Source organism: Miscanthus floridulus, chromosome 9, assembly GCF_019320115.1.
Source record: "Miscanthus floridulus cultivar M001 chromosome 9, ASM1932011v1, whole genome shotgun sequence".
Classification (NCBI taxonomy): Eukaryota; Viridiplantae; Streptophyta; class Magnoliopsida; order Poales; family Poaceae; genus Miscanthus; species Miscanthus floridulus.
The window spans coordinates 141,208,612-141,232,701 of record NC_089588.1 but is presented as its reverse complement, the minus strand read 5'-3'; the positions used below and the strand labels follow the sequence as shown (position 1 = coordinate 141,232,701).

The following is a 24,090-nucleotide window of genomic DNA, read 5'->3' as shown; positions in this document are numbered from 1 at the left end:
ATAGAACACGTACAGAAGCTACACAAAAATTTTTAGAATTTCTAGAGCTGTAATTATTTTCCTATAAATTCCCAAAGTTGCTGAGCTATTCATAATTCAGAAAATATCAAAACCTCACTGTTCTCTCTCTCTCACTGACGACCGGGCCCTGCTGTCAGTGACACAGACAAGGCACACGGCGGCGCTGCGATCACCGGTAGGCCAAAATGCGCCGACGGTGATGCTCCGGCGAGACGGACTGCACCAGCACGACCTATGCCACCCCGCGAATCCATCCCAGCCCTCAGAACGATAGCAGGTGCACCGGAGGGAGCTCCACGCCGGCCATGGCGGCGCGGGCACGTCGGCGCACGGCGTATCCACGGCTATGATGCAGTAGAGGCTAAAGCGAAGCGAGCATCACGCTTAGGAGCTCACCACGATCACGCCGGTGTGCTTGGTGAAGGCGGAGACGGGATGGAACGACGTGGCCACGGTGAGGTCGATGGTGGCGGAGCTCCGGCCGGTCACGGGGAAGAACGTGTTGTGCTGGGCGATTCTGGCCAACCCAAGCGATGCGAGCAAGCCGAAGAGGAGCGCAAGGTCAAGGCGATCACGCTGGTGTAGCTAGGCCCGATGGACACGGTTCGACGACGGCTACGGCGAGCGGCGGAGCTGATCGGTGGCGGAGCAGAGCTAAGAGGAAAACGGAGGACGACGGTGGCGGTGCTCCTATTTATAGACGGGAAGGATGCATCCGGTGTCTACAGCTCACGCACGAGCTCGCCACGGAGCCTGCTGCGTGTCGCCGCGCGAGAAAGCGGCAAAAATCGATCGGCAGCGGCAGCTGCGTGGCGCCGGCGGCAAGCAGGGAGGTGGCTCTCGGCTTGATTTTGATTTTTGAAGTATTTACAGAATTGCCACTGCGTTTATTTTGCAAATTACTCACAAATTTTCTAAAGAAGTTGAAAATCTCCAAAGATGAAAGTTGCTCAACTTTTCAAACTCTACAACTTTGCTTCAAGGAATATTTTCAAATTCTGCCTCCATTTTGAAATTTGAATTTGGGGTGCATTTGAGCATTTGAATCATTTCAAAATTACTCCAAATTTTATATGTAAACTTTAAAAACTTTGAATACCAAAGTTGATCCTTATTAAATAAGCTTCAACTTTGCTTTTTGTCACAACCCCAAATTCCAAATGGATTTTGAATTAGACAAAAGGGGCAAAAAGGACTTTTATGGTTTGAATTTGAATTCAAATTTGATTTGTATACCTTTTAACTTAACTTTGATTTTTGACCAGTAACATGGCCCATTAGGGTTATTTGAGTCAATTGACACATGGTCTCACATGATCACATGAAATTTGACCCTTGTGGTCATGATCTTTATTTAGAGTTTTGAATCACATAAAATAACAATCATTATGAAATAAAGCTTATTTAGTGAATGCATTCAAAATTTTCTACTTTATGAATGCTTTGCAATGCACATGATGACATGTCAAGTTTTAAATGCTAGGTCAAAACACCAGAGGTGTTACAACCCTTCCCCCTTAAAGAAATCTTGTCCCGAGATTTAAAACCTAAGGCTAAGTAATGGAAAAGGAAATGTGTCAAGCTAACACATCATAACTTTATTCAAAAAGGCTAGTGAGGGGGCTTTCCATTCTGTTGACAAACGAAACAAGTTACAATATAGACAAGGTATTGCAACTAGATAGAAGCGAAGAAGTCAGGAAAGTTTTCTTCTAAGTAATCCTCGGACTCCCAAGTAGCTTCATCTTCAGTGTGTTGATTCCATTGTACTTTGTAGAACTTGATTGTACGTCTTCGAGTGACTCGATCTTTCTGATCTAAGACTCTAATGGGGTACTCGGCATAAGTCAAATCAGGTTCTAGTTCTACATCACCAAAGTCAATCACTTGGTCAGGTACTTGAAGACACTTCTTTAACTGGGATACATGAAAGATATCATGCACCGCTGACAAGTGATCTGGTAGCTTGATGCGATAGGCGACCGGTCCACATCGTTGTTGGATTTGAAAAGGACCGACATAACGGGGTGCCAACTTTCCCCGAATCCCAAAATGATGAACTCCTTTCATCGGCAATACCTTGTGGTAGACATGATCTCCCACTTCGAATTCTAGCGGCTGTCTCCTCTTATCAGCATAGCTTTTCTGTCGGGATTGAGATACCTTCATATTAGCTTGTATGAGTCTAACTTTCTCTTCAGCTTCCTTGACCACATCCGGTCCAAAGAACCAATGTTCTCTAGCTTCTGACCAATTTAAAGGTGTCAGGCATCTACGGCCATACAATGCTTCGAAGGGTGCCATTTTAATGCTCTCTTGATGGCTATTGTTATATGAGAATTCAACTAAGGGAATGCATTCATCCCATTTAGCACCATAGGAAAGGACACATGCTCTTAACATATCTTCAAGAATTTGATTTACCCTCTCAGTTTGTCCATCTGTTTGCGGATGATAAGCAGAACTATGGATAAGTTTGGTTCCCAAAGACTCATGTAGACTTTTCCAAAACTTGGATACGAACAATGACCCTCTGTTAGAGACAATGGTCTTGGGTGCCCCATGCAGACTGAAGATTCTATCAAGATAAAGCTTTGCATACTGTTCCACTCGATATTTATCTCTGACTGGTAAGAAATGAGCTATCTTGGTTAGGCGATCAACAATAACCCATATTGAGTTGTAGCCTACAGATGTCCTAGGCAATCCCACAATGAAATCCATACAGATATCTTCCCACTTCCAAGATGGAACTGGCAATGAATGTAATGGACCTACAATCTTCATATGAACCGCTTTGACTCTCTGACAAGTATCACATAGCAGCTGTGGTAGAACCTCCTAAGAAATCGGGACCACGTGCACCTATCGTTGTCTCAATAGACCTTTGATAGCGTACACAAGCTCCCAACAACTTAACAGGTCTGTCGGGTGTCCTCGGGAAACCTGAATCATCCACAAATCTTTTCCGAATAGGATCCCAATCACAGACATTGCAGATTACAACAGTTTTTCAATATACATTCTAGAGATTGTAAAGTGGAAGACTTAAGTTTTAATATTACAAACTAGTTGTTTCAAACTTATAATACCATAAGTGTCATACAACCATAGTAGCGGGATAATATTACATTAACATTATTTATTTCACACAAACTAGTGCCTTGTCCAAAGGCCATTCATAATTCCTCATTGTCATCGACTTCAAACACTATCATGCAGCAGGGACCAAAACAAGCCTGCGCATGCGACTCACCTGCAACAGGGTTAACAAACCCTGAGTACAAAAGTACTCAACAAGACTGACCCGACGTAAAAAGGGGTGAAGGACTTTAGAGATGCAGGTGTTGGGGCAAGGTAAGGATGTAGCAAGATTCAAAAGTTCTTTGCCAAAAGCTTACTATTGTTGATCCTATTTTCAAGTTTTACCCCTAAGTCCTTTTAGTTCAATATCTCAAACTAAGTGTTCATATCCCATATTCCAATCCTTCTCATTCCATTCTTTTTCTCATGTTTTAGTAATTCACCAGTCCTGCATTGCTTCTGTAATGAATCGAGCCTCCATATCCGCGGAGCACTGGCAATTCGAATTGATTCAAGTCCCAGCTGGGGATTCCTTATCACACGACATATGTAGAACTTAATCTTGCATATATCAACCTCGCTACCGGATCCTCCTATACTAAGCCATCTCCACGCCACCAGAGAGCATAGCACACCTCAAATCCGGCCACATTCCAGCCACGAGGGTACACGCTACTCCCGCCATCTCTCCACTCCCAGTGCGTGGGCATTCGTCTTAATATCAGATTAGCAGAAGTAGGCTTACCAGAGTATGTGACCAGTACTACAAAGTGTCTCGTTCAGAAGATCCATAATGAGTGGCCTTTAAGCGACATAGTCGGCAACATTACCCAACATTCAAGATAAGTCACCCGACTGGTCTCTAGTTCATTCTATCTTCTTTCTTTCTTTCTTTCTTTGGCCAGTATGCCATCGTTGATCATATCGAAACTTTTACTTTGAAAACCTACATAAAGCATACTAAGCATTCTACAACTTTGTAAATGAAATCATCTTCAAGGATGGTAAACAATTAACAAGGTAGGCAATGCATCAAGTAGGTAACATTTGAATTAATCAACTTAATGCAATAAGTAACATAGGTGATAAACTTTTCAAAGTAAACAAGGTAATGGTTTAATGCATAAACCGGGGCTTGCCTTCGTTGATGATCTCAGGTTCCGGATCAGTACCACAATTATCGAATCCCGTGACAACCGGGGATTCTTCCACAACTTGCTCAACTAAAATCGGTTCACTCTCGGATTCTACACGAAATAATAGCATATGCTTCAACATGATGATAATGTAAACATGATGCTTTCATGGTGCATGAAATATAACAACACCTTGAATACAACTTTCCTTCATGGTACAGTTGCAAGCCAACAAAACCAACTTGCTATTCTACCATTGAGAACCACACAAGTGACTTGACCAAACTGATCTTGAAACCCTACTGGTCACAAAACAAGGCCAAAACAAGATCAAACCCTAAACTGTGGCAGAATCTCCTAAGAAATCGGGCCCACGTGCACCTATCATTGTCTCAACAGACCTTTGATAGCGTACACAAGTTCCCAACAATTTAACAGGTCTGTCGGGTGTCCTCGGGAAACCCGAATCATCCACGAATCTTTTCCGAACAGGATCCCAATCACAGACATTGCAGATTACAACAGTTTTTCAATATACATACCAGAGATTGTAAAGCGGAAGACTTAAGTTTTAATATTACAAACCAGTTGTTTCAAACTTACAATACCATAAGTGTCATACAACCATAGTAGCGGGATAATATTACATTAACATTATTTATTTCACACAAACTAGTGCCTTGTCCAAAGGCCATTCATCATTCCTTATTATCATCGACTTCAAACACTATCATGCAGTAGGGACCAAAACAAGTCTGCGCATGCGACTCACCTGCAACAAGGGTTAACAAACCCTGAGTACAAAAGTACTCAACAAGACTGACCCGATGTAAAAAGGGGTGAAGGACTTTAGAGATGCAGGTGTTGGGGCAAGGTAAGGATGTAGCAAGATTCAAAAGTTCTTTGCCAAAAGCTTAATATTATTGATCCTATTTTCAAGTTTTACCCCTAAGTCCTTTTAGTTCAATATCTCAAACTAAGTGTTCATATCCCATATTCCAATCCTTCTCATTCCATTCTTTTTCTCATGTTTTAGTAATTCACAGTCCTGCATTGCTTCTGTAATGAATCGAGTCTCCATATCCGTGGAGCACCGGCAATTCGAATTGATTCAAGTCCCAGCTGGGGATTCCTTATCACACGACATATGTAGAACTTAATCTTGCATATATCAACCTCGCTACCGGATCCTCCAATACTAAGCCGTCTCCATGCCACCCGAGAGCACAGCACACCTCAAATCCGACCACATTCCAGCCACGAGGGTACACGCTACTCCCGCCATCTCTCCACTCAAAGTGCGTGGGCATTCGTCTTAATATCGGATTAGCCGAAGTAGGCTTACCAGAGTATGTGACTAGTACTAGTCGTTCAGAAGATCCACAATGAGTGGCCTTTAAGCGACATAGTCGGCAACATTACCCAAGATTCAAGATAAGTCACCCGACTAGTCTCTAGTTCATTCTATCTTCTTTCTTTGTTTGGCCAGTATGCCATCTTTGATTGTATCGACACTTTTACTTTGAAAGCCTACCATAAAGCATACTAAGCATTCTACGCCTTCGTAAATGAAATCATCTTCAAGGATGGTAAACAATTAACAAGGTAGGCAACGCATCAAGTAGGTAACATTGAAATAAACAACTTAATGCAATAGGTAACATAGGTGATAAACTTTTTAAAGTCAACAAGGAAATGGTTTACTGCATAAACCGGGGCTTGCCTTCGTTGACGATCTCAAGTTCCAGATCAGTACCACAATTATCGAATCCCGTGACAACCGGGGATTCTTCCACAACTTGCTCAACTAAAATCGGTTCACTCTCGGATTCTACACGAAATAATAGCATATGCTTCAACATGATGATAATGTAAACATGATGCTTTCATGGTGCATGAAATATAACAACACCTTGAATACAACTTTCCTTCACGGTACAGTTGCAAGCCAACAAAACCAACTTGCTATTCTACCATTGAGAACCACACAAGTGACTTGACCAAACTGATCTTGAAACCCTACTGGTCACAAAACATGACCAAAACAAGATCAAACCCAAAACTAACACTTAGGGTTTGCTTTCATCCATTTTTGAATTAATTTGGAAATAAGCCCAAAAATGAACTTGTTCCAAATGACCTCAAAATTTTATGTAAGCTTCCTCATGAAAAATTAGTGTACCAAAACAAATTTCACAATTTTTGGAGTTATACAGTGGCCTACAAAAATCATGGAAATTACATTTATCAATTAATTGAGTGAATTATTAAACATTAAAAATTTATTCAAATTTCATATTTTTAAACCATAATAGAACATGTACAGAAGCTGCACATAAATTTTCAGAATTTCTAGAGCTGTAATTATTTTCCTATAAATTCCCAAAGTTGCTACACTATTCATAATTCAGAAAATATCAAAACCTCACTGTTCTCTCTCTCACTGATGACCCTGCCCCGCTGTCAGTGACACAGACAAGGCACACGGCGGCGCTGCCATCACCGGTCGGCCAAAACACGATGGCGGTGATGCTCCGGCGAGACGGACTGCACCAGCACGACCTATGCCACCCCGCGAATCCATCCCAGCCCTCAGAATGGCAGCAGGCGCACCGGAGGGAGCTCCACGCCGGCTATGGTGGCGCGGGCACGACGGCGCACGGCGTATCCACGACTACGATGCAGTAGAGGCTAAAGCGAAGCGAGCATCACGCTCATGAGCTCACCACGATCACGCCGGTGTGCTTGGCGAAGGCGGAGACGGGCTGGAACGACGTGGCCACGGTGAGGTCGATGGTGGCAGAGCTCCGGCCGGTCACGGGGAAGAACGTGTTGCGCTGGGTGATTCCGGCCAACCCAAGCGACGCGAGCAAGCCAAAGAGGAGCGCAAGGTCGAGGCGATCACGCTGGTGTAGCTAGGCCCAACGGACGTGGTTCGACGGTGGCTACGGCGAGCAGCGGAGCTGATCGGTGGCGGAGCAGAGCAGAGAGGAAAACGGAGGACGACGGCGGCGGTGCTCCTATTTATAGACGGGAAGGATGCGTCCGGTGTCTACAGCTCACGCACGAGCTCGCCACGGAGCCTGCTGCGTGTCACGGCACGAGAAAGCGGCAAAAATCGATCGGCGGCGGCAGCTACGTGGCGCCGGCAGCAAGCAGGGAGGTGGCGCTCGGCTTGATTTTGATTTTTGAAGTATTTACAGAATTGCCATTGCGTTTATTTTGCAAATTACTCACAAATTTTCTAAAGAAGTTGAAAATCTCCAAAAATGAAAGTTGCTCAACTTTTCAAACTCTACAACTTTGCTTCAAGGAATATTTTCAAATTCTGCTTCCATTTTGAAATTTGAATTTGGGGTGCATTTGAGCATTTGAATCATTTCAAAATTACTCCAAATTTTATATGTAAACTTTAAAAACTTTGAATACCAAAGTTGATCCTTATTAAATAAGCTTCAACTTTGCTTTTTGTCACAACCCCAAATTCCAAATTGATTTTGAATTAGACAAAAGGGGCAAAAAGGACTTTTATGGTTTGAATTTGAATTCTTTTACGGTTTGAATTTGAATTCAAATTTGATTTGTATACCTTTTAACTTAACTTTGATTTTTGACCAGTAACATGGCCCATTAGGGTTATTTGAGTCAATTGACACATGGTCTCACATGATCACATGAAATTTGACCCTTGTGGTCATGATCTTTATTTAGAGTTTTGAATCACATCACATAAAATAACAATCATTATGAAATAAAGCTTATTTAGTGAATGCATTCAAAATTTTCTACTTTATGAATGCTTTGCAATGCACATGATGACATGTCAAGTTTTAAATGCTAGGTCAAAACACCAGAGGTGTTACAACCCTTCCCCCTTAAAGAAATCTCGTCCCGAGTTTTAAAACCTAAGGCTAAGTAATGGAAAAGGAAATGTGTCAAGCTAACACATCATAACTTTATTCAAAAAGGCTAGTGAGGGGGCTTTCCATTCTGTTGACAAACGAAACAAGTTACAATATAGACAAGGTATTGCAACTAGATAGAAGCGAAGAAGTCAGGAAAGTTTTCTTCTAAGTAATCCTCGGACTCCCAAGTAGCTTCGTCTTCAGTGTGTTGATTCCATTGTACTTTGTAGAACTTGATTGTACGTCTTCGAGTGACTCGATCTTTCTGATCTAAGACTCTAATGGGGTACTCGGCATAAGTCAAATCAGGTTCTAGTTCTACATCACCAAAGTCAATCACTTGGTCAAGTACTTGAAGACACTTCTTTAACTGGGATACATGAAAGATATCATGCACCGCTGACATGTGATCTGGTAGCTTGATGCGATAGGCGACCGGTCCACATCGTTGTTGGATTTGAAAAGGACCGACATAATGGGGTGCCAACTTTCCCCGAATCCCAAAACGATGAACTCCTTTCATCGGCGATACCTTGAGGTAGACATGATCTCACACTTCAAATTCTAGTGGTCATCTCCTCTTATCAGCATAGCTTTTCTGTCGGGATTGAGCTACCTTCATATTAGCTTGTATGAGTTTAACTTTCTCTTCAGCTTCCTTGACCACATTCGGTCCAAAGAACCAACGTTCTCCAGCTTCTGACCAATTTAAAGGTGTCAGGCATCTACGGCCATACAATGCTTCGAAGGGTGCCATTTTAATGCTCTCTTGATGACTATTGTTATATGAGAATTCAGCTAAGGGAAGGCATTCATCCCATTTAGCACCATAGGAAAGGAGACATGCTCTTAACATATCTTCAAGAATTTGATTTACCCTCTCAGTCTGTCCATCTGTTTGCGAATGATAAGCAGAACTACGGATAAGTTTGGTTCCCAAAGACTCATGTAGACTCTTCCAAAACTTGGATACGAACAATGACCCTCTGTCAGAGACAATGGTCTTGGCTGCCCCATGCAGACTGAAGATTCTACCAAGATAAAGCTTTACATACTGTTCCACTCGATATTTATCTCTGACTGGTAAGAAATGAGCTATCTTGGTTAGGCGATCAACAATAACCCATATTGAGTTGTAGCCTGCAGATGTCCTAGGCAATCCCACGATGAAATCCATACAGATATCTTCCCACTTCCAAGATGGAACTGGCAATGAATGTAATGGACCTGCAGTCTTCATATGAACCGCTTTGACTCTCTAACAAGTATCACATTTGGCCACATATTGAGCTATTTCTATTTTCATTTTGGTCCACCAATATCTCTTTCTTAGATCATGATACATTTTGTTGCTACCCGGATGAATGGAGTATCTTGTAGAATGAGCTTCATCAAGAATCTTCTTTCGCAACTCTGGACTTTTGGGTACTACCAATCTATCTTCGAACCATATGACATCGGATTCATCAATATTGAAACAGGTTGGTTTTCCAGATCTGACTTTATCTTTGATATGGGCTATACCCTTACTTTTCCGTTGAGCAGCAATGATTTGATCTTTGATAGTGGACTCAACTGCAATATTGGACAAGGAACCTTGTTCTATGATTTGTAAATTCAGATGCTCCATCTCTTGACACAATGTTCGTTGCATAGGTTTCACAATCAGACAATGGCAATGACTTTTGCGACTCAGGGCATCGGCAACCACATTAGCCTTGCCCGGATGATAATGCACTTCTAAGTCATAATCTTTGATCAGTTCTAAGCATCTTCTTTGCCTCATATTCAACTCTGACTGAGTGAAGATGTATTTCAAACTTTTGTGATCCGTATAGATATGACAGATATTGCCTAGTAAATAATGTCGCCAAACCTTGAGTGCATGAATAACGGCGGCTAATTCAAGATCATGGGTGGGATAATGTTCTTCACGCTTCTTGAGTTGTCTGGAAGCATACGCTATGACTCTGCCTTCTTGCATAAGAACACAGCCAATACCAATTCCATATGCATCACAATAGATATCAAACGACCTCTCGATATCAGGTTGTGCTAATACTGGTGCAGTTGTCAGTAACTTCTTCAATGTCTGAAAGGCCTTCTCACATTCTGTTGACCATACAAACTTAGTTTGATTTTTCAGCAGTCCTGTAATTGGCTTTGCAATTCTAGAGAAGTCAGGGATGAACCGACGATAATACCCTGCCAACCCCAGAAAACTACGAACTTGATGAACAGTGGTAGATGCTTTCCAGTTAAGGACTTTTTCTACCTTGCTCGGATCAACAGCTATACCTTCAGCAGATAACACATGACCCAAAAATTGTACTTCTTCTAACCAAAATGCACATTTACTGAATTTGGCATATAATTGGTGGTCTCTCCGAACAGGATCCCAATCCCAGACATTGCAGATTACAATAGTTTATCAATATACATACCAGAGATTGTAAAGCGGAAGACTTAAGTTTTAATATTACCAACCAGTTGTTTCAAACTTACAATACCATAAGTGTCATACAACCATAGTAGCGGGATAATATTACATTAACATATTTTATTTCACACAAACTAGTGCCTTGTCCAAAGGCCATTCATCATTCCTCATTGTCATCGACTTCAAACACTATCATGCAGCATGGACCAAAACAAACCTGCGCATGCGACTCACCTGCAACAAGGGTTAACAAACCCTGAGTACAAAAGTACTCAACAAGACTGACCCGACATAAAAAGGGGTGAAGGACTTTAGAGATGCAGGTGTTGGGGCAAGGTAAGGATGTAGCAAGATTCAGAAGTTCTTTGCCAAAAGCTTACTATTATTGATCCTATTTTCAAGTTTTACCCCTAAGTCCTTTTAGTTCAATATCTCAAACTAAGTGTTCATATCCCATATTCCAATCTTTCTCATTCCATTCTTTTTCTCATGTTTTAGTAATTCACCAGTCATGCATTGCTTTTGTAATGAATTGAGTCTCCATATCCGCGGAGCACCAGCAATTTGAATTGATTCAAGTCCTAGCTAGGGATTCCTTATCACACGACATATGTAGAACTTAATCTTGCATATATCAACCTCGCTACTGGATCCTCCTATACTAAGCCGTCTCCACGCCACCCGAGAGCACAGCACACCTCAAATCCGGCCACATTCCAGCCATGAGGGTACACGCTACTCCCACCATCTCTCCACTCCCAGTGCGTGGGCATTCGTCTTAATATTGGATTAGCCGAAGTAGGCTTACCGGAGTATGTGACCAGAACTACAAAGTGTCTCGTTCAGAAGATCCATAATGAGTGGCCTTTAAGCGACATAGTCGGCAACATTACCCAACATTCAAGATAAGTCACCCGACTAGTCTCTAGTTCATTCTATCTTCTTTCTTTCTTTCTTTCTTTGGCCAGTATGCCATCTTTGATTGTATCGAAACTTTTACTTTGAAAACCTACCATAAAGCATACTAAGCATTCTACGCCTTTGTAAATAAAATCATCTTCAAGGATGGTAAACAATTAACAAGGTAGGCAATGCATCAAGTAGGTAACATTTGAATTAATCAACTTAATGCAATAAGTAACATAGGTGATAAACTTTTCAAAGTAAACAAGGTAATGGTTTAATGCATAAACAAGGGCTTGCCTTCGTTGATGATCTCAGGTTCCGGATCAGTACCACAATTATCGAATCCCATGACTGCTCAACTAAAATCGGTTCACTCTTAGATTCTACACGAAATAATAGCATATGCTTCAACATGATGATAATGTAAACATGATGCTTTCATGGTGCATGAAATATAACAACACCTTGAATACAACTTTCCTTCACGGTACAGTTGCAAGCCAACAAAACCAACTTGCTATTCTACCATTGAGAACCACACAAGTGACTTGACCAAACTGATCTTGAAACCCTAATGGTCACAAAACATGACCAAAACAAGATCAAACCCTAAACTAACACTTAGGGTTTGCTTTCATCCATTTTTGAATTAATTTGGAAATAAGCCCAAAAATGAACTTGTTCCAAATGGCCTAAAAATTTTATGTAAGCTTCCTCATGACAAATTAGTGTAGCAAAAGAAATTTCACAATTTTTGGAGTTACACAGTGGCCTACAAAAATCATGGAAATTACATTTATCAATTAATTGACTGATTTATTAAACATTAAAAAATTAGTCAAATTTCAAGTTTCATATTTTTAAACCATAATAGAACATGTACAGAAGCTACACATACAATTTTAGAATTTCTAGAGCTGTAATTATTTTCCTATAAATTCTCAAATTTGCTGCACTATTTATAATTCAGAAAATATCAAAACCTCACCGTTCTCTCTCTCTCTCACTGACGACCCGGCCCTGCTATCAGTGACACAGACAAGGCACACGGCGGCGCTGCCATCACCGGTCGGCCTAAACGCGCCGGCGGTGATGCTCCGGCGAGACGGACTGCACCAGCACGATCTATGCCACCCCGCGAATCCATCCCAGCCCTCAGAACGGCAGCAGGCACACCGGAGGGAGCTCCACGCCAGCCATGGCGGCGCGGGCACGTCGACGCACGGTGTATCCACGGCTACGATGCAGTAGAGGCTAAAGCGAAGCGAGCATCACGCTCAGGAGCTCACCACGATCACGCCGGTGTGCTTGGTGAAGGCAGAGACAGGCTAGAACGACGTGGCCATGGTGAGGTCGATGGTGGCGGAGCTCCGGCCGGTCACGGGGAAGAATGTGTTGCGCCGGGCGATTCTGGCCAACCCAAGCGACGTGAGCAAGCCGAAGAGGAGCGCAAGGTCGAGTTCCTATCTAAGATCATTGTAGGTTACTTTGGAAAACCTTCAAATTGATTTGGATCAAAGAAAGTAAAGTTGATATTTTAGAGTTCAATTTCTTTCTTCTTACCTCAGATCTAGCCTCAATCCTATCTTATTTGAACGTTCATAGCGGATAATATGATTAGGTTTGTCCTATGTATTAAAAATCTAGTACTTTTGATTATATAAATCTTTTGTACTTAGATTCGTAAGATCGATTCATGCATCATGTTTGAACACCTTGCATAATAATTCCCCTTAAAAGTGGTTGGGTAAGTAATGTCAATCCCATTCTTGCTAACCTCCATTATCCTCGAGCCATTCTTATAGTCCTACCCTAACTTCTACAGGCTATGGCAAAGACCAAGATAACCGTACGCAAGTCCACTAGACCTCATGGAGTTCCTCGTCACCAGTTGGCACCACGAAACCATGAGCTTGGTGAAGGAAGTCCCAAGACCCTAGGAGATGAAGGATCTTCAAGCAATCCCGCCAACATCAAGAACCTTACCAAGGAGCTCAACACCCTTCGTCGAGCTCATGCCAAAGATCAAGAGGAGTTGGCGGAAATGCAAAGGCGCATCACCATGACCATGGAGCTGCGGAATGAAGCCTGGACACGAGAGGATGCAGCCAATGAACACATCCATGAGTTGGAGTTCTACGTAGAAGACCTAGAGATGGACAATGCCATTCTTCATGAGAATGTCCACATGCTGTACGCTCAACTTCATCCTCCTCATGGGGATGGTGAAGTTACAGATGAAGAAATGATTGTAGATCCAGGAGAAGTCGAGAATGAAGAAGAGGAGGAGGATCCTGAGGAGTTAGTGTACTTCTCAGATGAAGATGAGGTTTCGTCCGATATGGACACGGATGCCGATGACTGAGAGCTCGGAGTAGTAATAGTTCCTTTACTGCTTTTCTAGTAAACCAGGGTTGTCTTGTGGGATACAAGACATGCAATATAAATAAGCAACCCTTTGTAGCATGAAACCTTTTAACTGCTTTCAATAAAGAATAATGTAAATCAACGTGTCTCTATAACAGATGCCTCGTCCTAACACCCAAACTGGTGCAGGTACCTCGCAAGACAATGATGATATCCCAAATCCTCCACCAATGCCTCCGACTATGGCAGATGCCATAACTGCACTCGTCTATGCAACAGCAGAGAATGCTAGGTTGTTAAGGGAATTGGCTCAGAACCGACAGGCACCACAACCTAATCGTGGCCGCCGTAATAATGGAAATGACGAGTCAACCTATATTGATTTTACTGACACACGTCCGCCTGTGTTCTCTAAGGCAGAAGAGCCTTTAGAAGCTGACGATTGGCTTAGGACAATAGAGCAAAAGTTTGAGCTGATTCACTGTACCGAAATTCAGAAACCGAGGTTTGCGGCACAGCAACTCCGAGGAGCTGCTGGTGCCTGGTGGGCAAATTTGGTAGCAATACAGCCCGCTGGTCACCAAATCACCTGGATGGAGTTTAAGGATGCCTTCAGGGCACACTATATTCCAGATGGTGTGATGACCATGAAGTTAGAAGAGTTTTTGGCTCTTAAGCAAGGGGAGCACCCGGTGATGCACTATGTTGGGTGCTTCAATCACCTATCACAGTATGCTATAGAGTATGTGAATACTAATAGGAAGAAGAAGAATCATTTCATGAGAGGCCTGAACACCAAACTTCAGACCATGATGGCAACTTGTGGCAACGCAACTTATCATGAGACGGTCAACATTGCTATAGCTTCGGAAGAGAATTACCGCCGACACAAGGAGGCGAAGAAAAAGAGAGTATCTGCTTCCGGATTGTCGAGTGGAAAGCATCAAAAGATAGTCTGCCATCCTCAGAATCATGGCCGTGCGCCATTCCACCCACAACAAAGCCAAAGCAGGCAGCAGTTCTTTATTCGCCCTGCAACTAATACGCCTAATGCTCATCAAGCACCGCAGCAGCAAAATAATACAAATAACGCAAACCGCAATGCTACTCCCCAGAATCACAATTATCCATGTTATAATTGTGGTAAACCTGGACACTTTTCCCAAGAATGTCCGTATCCCAGGAAGAATAATCCTGATGCACCTAAAGCCCCTGTTCCTCAAGCTCAGAATCAGTACAAGGGCAATGCTCAGAACAGTCAGAAGGGTCAGCTGAGAAGAAAACTAGAAGGGTCTTCTATACTCAGGTGGAATCTATTCCAGAAGGAGAACGTTGGTTCTTTGGACCGGATGTGGTCAAGGAAGCTGAAGAGAAAGTTAAACTCATAAAAGCTAATATGAAGGTAGCTCAATCCTGACAGAAAAGCTATGCTGATAAGAGGAGACGACCGCTAGAATTTGAAGTGGTAGATCATGTCTACCTCAAGGTATCGTGGATGAAAGGAGTTCATCATTTTGAGATTCGGGGAAAGTTGGCACCCCGTTATGTCAGTCCTTTTCAAATCCAACAACGACGTGGACCGGTCGCCTATCGCATCAAGCTACCAGATCACATGTCAGCGGTGCATGATATCTTTCATGTATCCCAGTTAAAGAAGTGTCTTCAAGTACCTGACCAAGTGATTGACTTTGGTGATGTAGAACAAGAACATAATTTGACTTATGCCGAGTACCCCATTAGAGTCTTAGATCAGAAAGATCGAGTCACTCGAAGACGTATAATCAAGTTCTACAAAGTACAATGGAATCAACACACTGAAGATGAAGCTACTTGGGAGTCCGAGGATTACTTAGAAGAAAACTTTCCTGACTTCTTCGCTTCTATCTAGTTGCAATACCTTGTCTATATTGTAACTTGTTTCGTTTGTCAACAGAATGGAAAGCCCCCTCACTAGCCTTTTTGAATAAAGTTATGATGTGTTAGCTTGACACATTTCCTTTTCCATTACTTAGCCTTAGGTTTTAAATCTCGGGACAAGATTTCTTTAAGGGGGAAGGGTTGTAACACCTCCGGTGTTTTGACCTAGCATTTAAAACTTGACATGTCATCATGTGCATTGCAAAGCATTCATAAAGTAGAAAATTTTGAATGCATTCACTAAATAGGCTTTATTTCATAATGATTGTTATTTTATGTGATGTGATTCAAAACTCTAAATAAAGATCATGACCACAAGGGTCAAATTTCATGTGATCATGTGAGACCATGTGTCAATTGACTCAAATAACCCTAATGGGCCAAGTTACTGGTCAAAAATCAAAGTTAAGTTAAAAGGTATACAAATCAAATTTGAATTCAAATTCAAACCATAAAAGTCCTTTTTGCCCATTTTGCCTAATTCAAAATCCATTTGGAATTTGGGGTTGTGACAAAAAGCAAAGTTGAAGCTTATTTAATAAGGATCAACTTTGGTATTCAAAGTTTCTAAGGTTTACATATAAAATTTGGAGTAATTTTGAAATGATTCAAATGCTCAAATGCACCCCAAATTCAAATTTCAAAATGGAGGCAGAATTTGAAAATATTCCTTGAAGCAAAGTTGTAGAGTTTGAAAAGTTGAGCAACTTTCATTTTTGGAGATTTTCAACTTCTTTAGAAAATTTGTGAGTAATTTGCAAAATAAACGCAGTGGCAATTCTATAAATACTTCAAAAAATCAAAATCAAGCCGAGCGCCACCTCCCTGCTTGCTGCCGGCGCCACGCAGCAGCCGCCGCCGATCGATTTTTGCCGCTTTCTCATGCGGTGACACGCAGCAGGCTCCGTGGCGAGCTCGTGCGTGAGCTGTAGACACCGGACGCATCCTTCCCGTCTATAAATAGGAGCACCGCCGTCGTCCTCTGTTTTCCTCTCTGCTCTGCTCCGCCACCGATCAGCTCCGCCGCTCGCCGTAGCCGCTGTCGAACCGCGTCCGTCGGGCCTAGCTACACCAGTGTGATCGCCTCGACCTTGCACTCCTCTTCGGCTTGCTCGCGTCGCTTGGGTTGGCCGGAATCGCCCGGCGCAACACGTTCTTCCCCGTGACCGGTCGGAGCTCCGCCACCATCGACTTCACCGTGGCCACGTCGTTCCAGCCCGTCTCCGCCTTCACCAAGTACACCGGCGTGATCATGGTGAGCTCCTGAGCGTGATGTTCGCTTCGCTTTAGCCTCTACTGCATCGTAGCCGTGGATACGCCGTGCGCCGACGTGCCCGCGCCGCCATGGCCGACGTGGAGCTCCCTCCGGTGCGCCTGCTGCCGTTCTGAGGGCTGGGATGGATTCGCGGGGTGGCATAGGTCGTGCTGGTGCAGTCCGTCTCGCCGGAGCATCACCGCCGGCACGTTTTGGCCGACCGGTGATGGTAGCGCCGCCGTGTGCCTTGTCTGTGTCACTGACAGCGGGGCCGGGTCGTCAGTGAGAGAGAGAGAACAGTGAGGTTTTGATATTTTCTAAATAATGAATAGTGCAGCAACTTTGGGAATTTATAGGAAAATAATTACAGCTCTAGAAATTCTAATAATTTATGTGTAGCTTCAGCACATGTTCTATTATGGTTTAAAAATATGAAACTTGAAATTTGAATAAATTTTTAATGTTTAATAATTCAGTCAATTAATTGATAAATGTAATTTCCATGATTTTTGTAGGCCACTGTATAACTCCAAAAATTGTAAAATTTGTTTTGGTACACTAATTTGTCATGAGGAAGCTTACATAAAATTTTGAGGTCATTTGGAACAAGTTCATTTTTGGGCTTATTTCCAAATTAATTCAAAAATGGATGAAAGCAAACCCTAAGTGTTAGTTTAGGGTTTGATCTTGTTTTGGTCATGTTTTGAGACCAGTAGGGTTTCAAGATCAGTTTGGTCAAGTCACTTGTGTGGTTCTCAATGGTAGAATAGCAAGTTGGTTTTGTTGGCTTGCAACTGTACCGTGAAGGAAAGTTGTATTCAAGGTGTTGTTATATTTCATGCACCATGAAAGCATCATGTTTACATTATCATTATGTTGAAGCATATGCTATTATTTCATGTAGAATCCGAGAGTGAACCGATTTTAGTTGAGCAAGTTGTGGAAGAATCCCCGGTTGTCACGGGATTCGATAATTGTGGTACTGATCCGGAACTTGAGATCGTCAACGAAGGCAAGCCCCGGTTTATGCATTAAACCATTACCTTGTTTACTTTGAAAAGTTTATCACCTATGTTACTTATTGCATTAAGTTGATTAATTCAAATGTTACCTACTTGATGCATTGCCTACCTTGTTAATTGTGTACCATCCTTGAAGATGATTTCATTTACAAAGGCGTAGAATGCTTAGTATGCTTTATGGTAGGTTTTCAAAGTAAAAGTTTCGATACGATCAAAGATGGCATACTGGCCAAAGAAAGAAAGAAGATAGAATGAACTAGAGACTAGTCGGGTGACTTATCTTGAATGTTGGGTAATGTTGCCGACTATGTCGCTTAAAGGCCACTCATTGTGGATCTTCTGAACGAGACACTTTGTAGTACTGGTCACATACTCCGATAAGCCTACTTCGGCTAATCCGATATTAAGACGAATGCCCACGCACTGGGAGTGGAGAGATGGAGGGAGTAGCGTGTACCCTCGTAGCTGGAATGTGGCCGGATTTGAGGTGTGCTGTGCTCTCGGGTGGCGTGGAGTTGGCTTAGTATAGGAGGATCTGGTAGCGAGGTTGATATATGCAAGATTAAGTTCTACATATGTCGTGTGATAGGGAATCCCCAGCTGGGACTTGAATCAATTCGAATTGCCGGTGCTCCGCGGATATGGAGACTCGATTCGTTACAGAAGCAATGCAGGATTGGTGAATTACTAAAACATGAGAAAAAGAATGGAATGAGAAGGATTGGAATATGGGATATGAACACTTAGTTTGAGATATTGAACTAAAAGGACTTAGGGGTAAAACTTGAAAATAAGATCAATAATAGTAAGCTTTTGGCAAAGAACTTTTGAATCTTGCTACATCCTTACTTTGCCCCAGCACCTGCATCTCTAAAGTCCTTCACCCCTTTTTACGTCGGGTCAGTCTTGTTGAGTACTTTTGTACTCAGGGTTTGTTAACCCTTGTTGCAGGTGAGTCGCATGCGCAGGCTTGTTTTGGTCCCTGCTGCATGATAGTGTTTGAAGTCAATGACAATGAGGAATGATGAATGGCCTTTGGACAAGGCACTAGTTTGTGTGAAATAAATAATGTTAATGTAATATTATCCCGCTACTATGGTTGTATGACACTTATGGTATTGTAAGTTTTAAACAACTGGTTTGTAATATTAAAACTTAAGTCTTTCGCTTTACAATCTCTGGAATGTATATTGAAAAACTATTGTAATCTGCAATGTCTGTGATTGGGATCCTGTTCGGAAAAGATTCGTGGATGATTCGGGTTTCCCGAGGACACTCGACAGACCTGTTAAGTTGTTGGGAACTTGTGTACGCTATCAAAGGTCTGTTGAGACAACGATAGGTGCACGTGGGCCCGATTTCTTAGGAGGCACTAGGATGTCCTTACGGGTATCAAAATTAGACACATGCAAATGAGTAATTAATAAATGGTGAATAGGCATCAAGGTAGATCCCATGCTATACTTGCCTTGGTTAGCAAACTCCTGCTGGTCCTGCTGGTCGTCGAAGAACTCTTGATCTCCAACGTTCTCCTCACCGTCTGAACACGACCAACACGACAACATACAACATTCCAGGAACATTCATGCAAAGCAAACAATCCTACAGTTAGAACAGTACACCAATAGTATAGAAATAAGATAAGATGTTTATGAAAGGAACCTACGTCTCGCTACGATCACGTCAACGCGAAGTTCACGAAAATCGGAGCTAAAACGCGAAAGTTATGAATTAAACGGGGTTTCCTATAGCGCCTTATTTAATTAAACCTAACCATGAAATTTAAAAGTTGCAAACTTGATTAACAGTGGTACTAACACGTAGATTATGAAATTACAAAGCTAACGTGATTTGAACGGGTCGATTCGGAGCTAAAACGACGATTTTATGAACAAAACAGTGCGGTGGCAATTATATAAATAGTTAGAACTCGTTTTCGATTTAATAAATTTAAAAAGAAATTTAGATTTGAGTCTGATGGAGGACGGCGGGCGCAATTTGCTGAGAGCCGAGGGTCTCTTTAGAAATTTGACCTGCGAAGGGGTATCGGCCTCCGTAAGCCGTTGATCAAACGATGGAGGGCTCAGAACAGATGGAAGGGAGAGAGAAAGGGGTGCCGGCCAGGAACAGTAGCTCCGGCGGCGCCGCTGCCATGGCCGACCGGGAGGAGGGGGACGGCACTGACGGGTGGGGCCGGGTTGGGGAGAGAGAGGGGAGCAAGGGGATTCTCACCGCGGGGAAAGACGAAGGCGGAGGCGGCTCGGGGACGGTGGTCCGCACGGAGGTTCTGAGCTCGGCGGATCCGGCGCTGTTGCGGCTTCCGTGCACGGCGAGCGCGAAGAAAAGGAGCAGGGGCAACAGAGGGAGCGGTGACGGGGGGTCTCGGCTCCCTTTTGTAGAGGCCGGGCGCTCGGGAGGACGCGAAGTGGAGCGGCGGTTGCGGCTTGACCCGTTGGACCAAGCGCGGGGCGAGCGGGCGAGGAGGGGGACGGCAGTGACGGGTGAGGCCGGGTCGTCAGCGGCTGAGAGGGAAGGGAGGCGCGGCGGTAGTTGCTGCAGTGCTTGGCCGGCTTCATGTTGGGCCGCGCGAGACAGGGCGCGGGCGGTTGCGGGAGGTGCGGGAATTGGCCAGCAGGCCGGGCCGGGCCGGCGGGCAAGAATGGCCAGCAGGCCGAAATGAAGAAAGGAGGGGGAGAAAAGAAGAAAAGCCTTTTTCCTTTTTCCAATGAAATTTCCAATTCCATTTCTAAATGATTTTTTATTCGTTTTAAGTTTAAATCAAAACCACTCAAATATTTAAAAAAAATGCTCCAGCATGAGTGCATCAACATTATCAACATTATCTATCCTTATGATGGTTTTTAATTTCACCTAAAATTATTATTTTTCATATATTTGAATGCACACATAATTGCTTAAATAATTTTTTCTTATTTCAAAAGACTGAAATTTTTGGAGTGTTACAAAGGATTTCTTTACCACCAAGCAGGGGAGGAGGAAGCAGCAGCAGCAGCAGCAGAAGGTTGCCTTGACGAGCTTGTCTCCAGGGGTCTCTTGCAGCCAGAATCATCAGAAGAGAATAAGCAATACTACAGTGTGCACCCCATGATGCGAGCCTTCCTAGTATGCAAATCAAAACAGGCTACTTTTGCTGCATATCATGAGGAGGACAGTCGTCCGTCGATCTTGGATGCTCGTCGGATCCGTCGGTTGTCTGTCGGTTTCCTGGGAAGGCCGGATGGCGTTGTTTCAGTAATGGATGGAGCACTGCGTACACGCTCCCTTGTGGTTTTTTCTTACCCCTGGCCGCACGCTGGTGGTTGTCTAGTCCGCTGGGAAAAGTTGGAAGATGTGCGAGTGCTGAGCATTGAAAGCACCGGGTTTCCTCTATCTGATATTGATCTGGCAGATATTTGCAGTAGGCTGCTCCGGTTGAGGTACCTGGGTCTCAGGGCCACGCCCATCAGTGGACTTCCGCCGCAAATAGGGAGACTGCGGAGTCTGGAGACCCTGGACGTAAGCAGCACCCACGTAAGTGAGATACCCAAGGAAATCCAGGAATTGTGTGGTTTGGAGACGCTGGACTTGAGCAACACAAGCGCGAAGGAGCTACCGAGAGAGATTGGAAAACTGCAACAGTTGAAGACTCTGAATGTGAGCTACACCAGGGTTAGGGAGCTGCCGAGAGAAATTGGAAAGCTGCAGCGCTTAGAAACTCTGGATGTAAGTCACTCCAGGGTCAGGGAGCTTCCGAGAGAAATTGGGAAACTGCAGCACATGAAGACTCTGAATGTGAGCCACACCAGTGTCAGGGAGCTGCCTTGGTTGCTCACAAACTCGTTCAGTGTGCTTGCTGGTAACAAGTATCCTGCTAAGGCGGGGAAGCTTTCTAACAATGACTTGGCTGTCTTGCGACATCTGGATGAGGAAACTATTTTGTCTTCACTAGTAAAACCTGGAGAGGACCTAACCATCATGTTATATGATTATTCGTATCAGCTTCTCCTTGTCGTAGGACTCAAGATAGTCCGCAGACACATGAGAGTCCCGGAGTGGGTCAAACAACACATGGCCAGTGTTTCCACATTGGATATCAGTCTCTGCAAACTGGAGGACGACGACCTTTTATACCTGTGTAATAGAATGCCAAACCTGCAGCACCTTACACTGAGACTTGAAGTCCTCCAAAGGAAGGCTACAGTCAGCACAGGCGCAGGGTTCTCAAGGCTGCAGAGCTTCTGCTTGAACGTCCACCGTGGTCATATGAGAGTCCCAGGGTGGTTCAAACAACACATGGCCAGTGTTTCCACCTTGGATATCAGGCTCTGCAAACTGGAGGACGACGACCTTGAATTCCTGTGTAAGAAAATGCCAAACCTGCACGACCTTACACTGAGACTTGAAGTCCCCACGGAAGGCTATAGTCATCACAGGCGCTGGGTTCTCAAGGCTGATGAGCTTCTGCCTAGATTGCCGCTTGCCCATGGTGACTTTCCAACAAGGTGCAATGCCCAAGCTGGAGCATCTTGAGTTCAAGTTCTACACCAGCCGAGCATTAACAAGTGAAGACCCTGTGGGGATCAGGCACCTCCTGAGCCTCAAAAGGGTTGTCTTCCAAAGTTCCCCGAGGTATAAAAGCGACGCTCCGGGTATCAGCGTGGTGATTAATAAAGTAAGAGAAGAAGCCAAGGAGCACCCCACCAAGATCACTATTTCCATCAATGGCAAGGATGAAGAGGTAATCCAGGAGAAGGGGGAGGTCACGACGACGACGACAACGACATCTGCATCAGACAAGATTTCTGAAGGAAACATTGTTACCAGTGGCGGCGCAGGTGGCAGCAGTGGCGCAAGCCTCGTGGTTAAGACCATCATTGAAAGAATAGGACAAGTATTGAGGGCAGCACTTATGCGAATCCCAGGTATTGAGGAGAATCTGGAGATTGAGGAGATCAGAGAAGCCCAGGAATAACTGCGCTCATTCTGCCTTGCCGAATGAAATCACAGGTATATGTGGGTGATATATCTTAGAACAGAAGCAATAGCGGTAGCTTAGTTCAACTCTCCATTTCAAGAAAAAACCAGAAATTTCTGATGCCTGATGCATTTGTTTCTTCGTCCATTTTTGTTTACTGTTTCAGGTCTTTGACAATTATGCACCTTTCACTGATCGCTGTTGCTCGTGGATTATTATATATATCTCTGGTTTGCGTTCTTCAGTCAATAAAGATGTAGTGTTTCACTACTACAAAGAAGTGGACTTGCTAAATGACACTTGGCCCCCTTGCCAAGATGTGATGCTTGTTATGTGTGTCGGTGCTTCTTCTCCATGCCGCGTGCCAGTTTGTTACTGAGAAATTTACATACCTCCTGCATTGGAGAAAAGAACACGATAATATGTAATAAATAACTGATGTATGTGGTTGTTTGTTTTAAGCGTTGGTATGTTATACATGTGGCATACAAAAACATCATTCAAACTTTGGTCAATATCTGTACACACTTGGTTCTCAGTTTTTTTTTTCCCGTTTCACTTTGACATATCTTGTGATCTCTTACATTTACAATGATGCCTTGTACATCTCTTCCTCACCTCAAATGTAGGGTTTGGCATCCGGTTAGATCAAATCGATCGGTTCAGTCACTCGTTTTTTTCTAAAAATTCAGATAGCTAAAATGGAAACCACTCATTAGTAAAAAAACACGCAAGATCAAGACCGTCAGAATAATTAGCTCCAGCAATACCTAGCAGCGTATTTGCGTACAGGGAATCAAATGGGTAGCACACAAGACACATGGATTATACTGGTTCAGGCACATGGTGCCCTACGTACAGTTTGAAGTAGCTTCTCTCTATATTCGTATGCTCGGTTACAGGGGCAGCTGTTTGTAGCTATGCACTAGAATGTAGAAGGTCGGATCCCGATTGGGAGGCCCCTACCCGTCCTTATGTAGTCTTGGGGGATAGGGTTACAGTAGATCCGATCGGCTAACTGATGGGTTTCGTAGTTTGTTACATGAAAAGCCTAACATGATG

At 43.5% G+C, this 24,090-nt stretch overlaps 1 pseudogene; it reads left to right on the top strand.

Moving 5' to 3' along the window:
* Positions 1 to 23,025, top strand: part of LOC136481128 (disease resistance protein Pik-1-like) — a 43,099-nt pseudogene extending 20,074 nt beyond the window's left edge.
* The last annotated feature ends 1,065 nt before the right edge of the window (positions 23,026 to 24,090 follow it).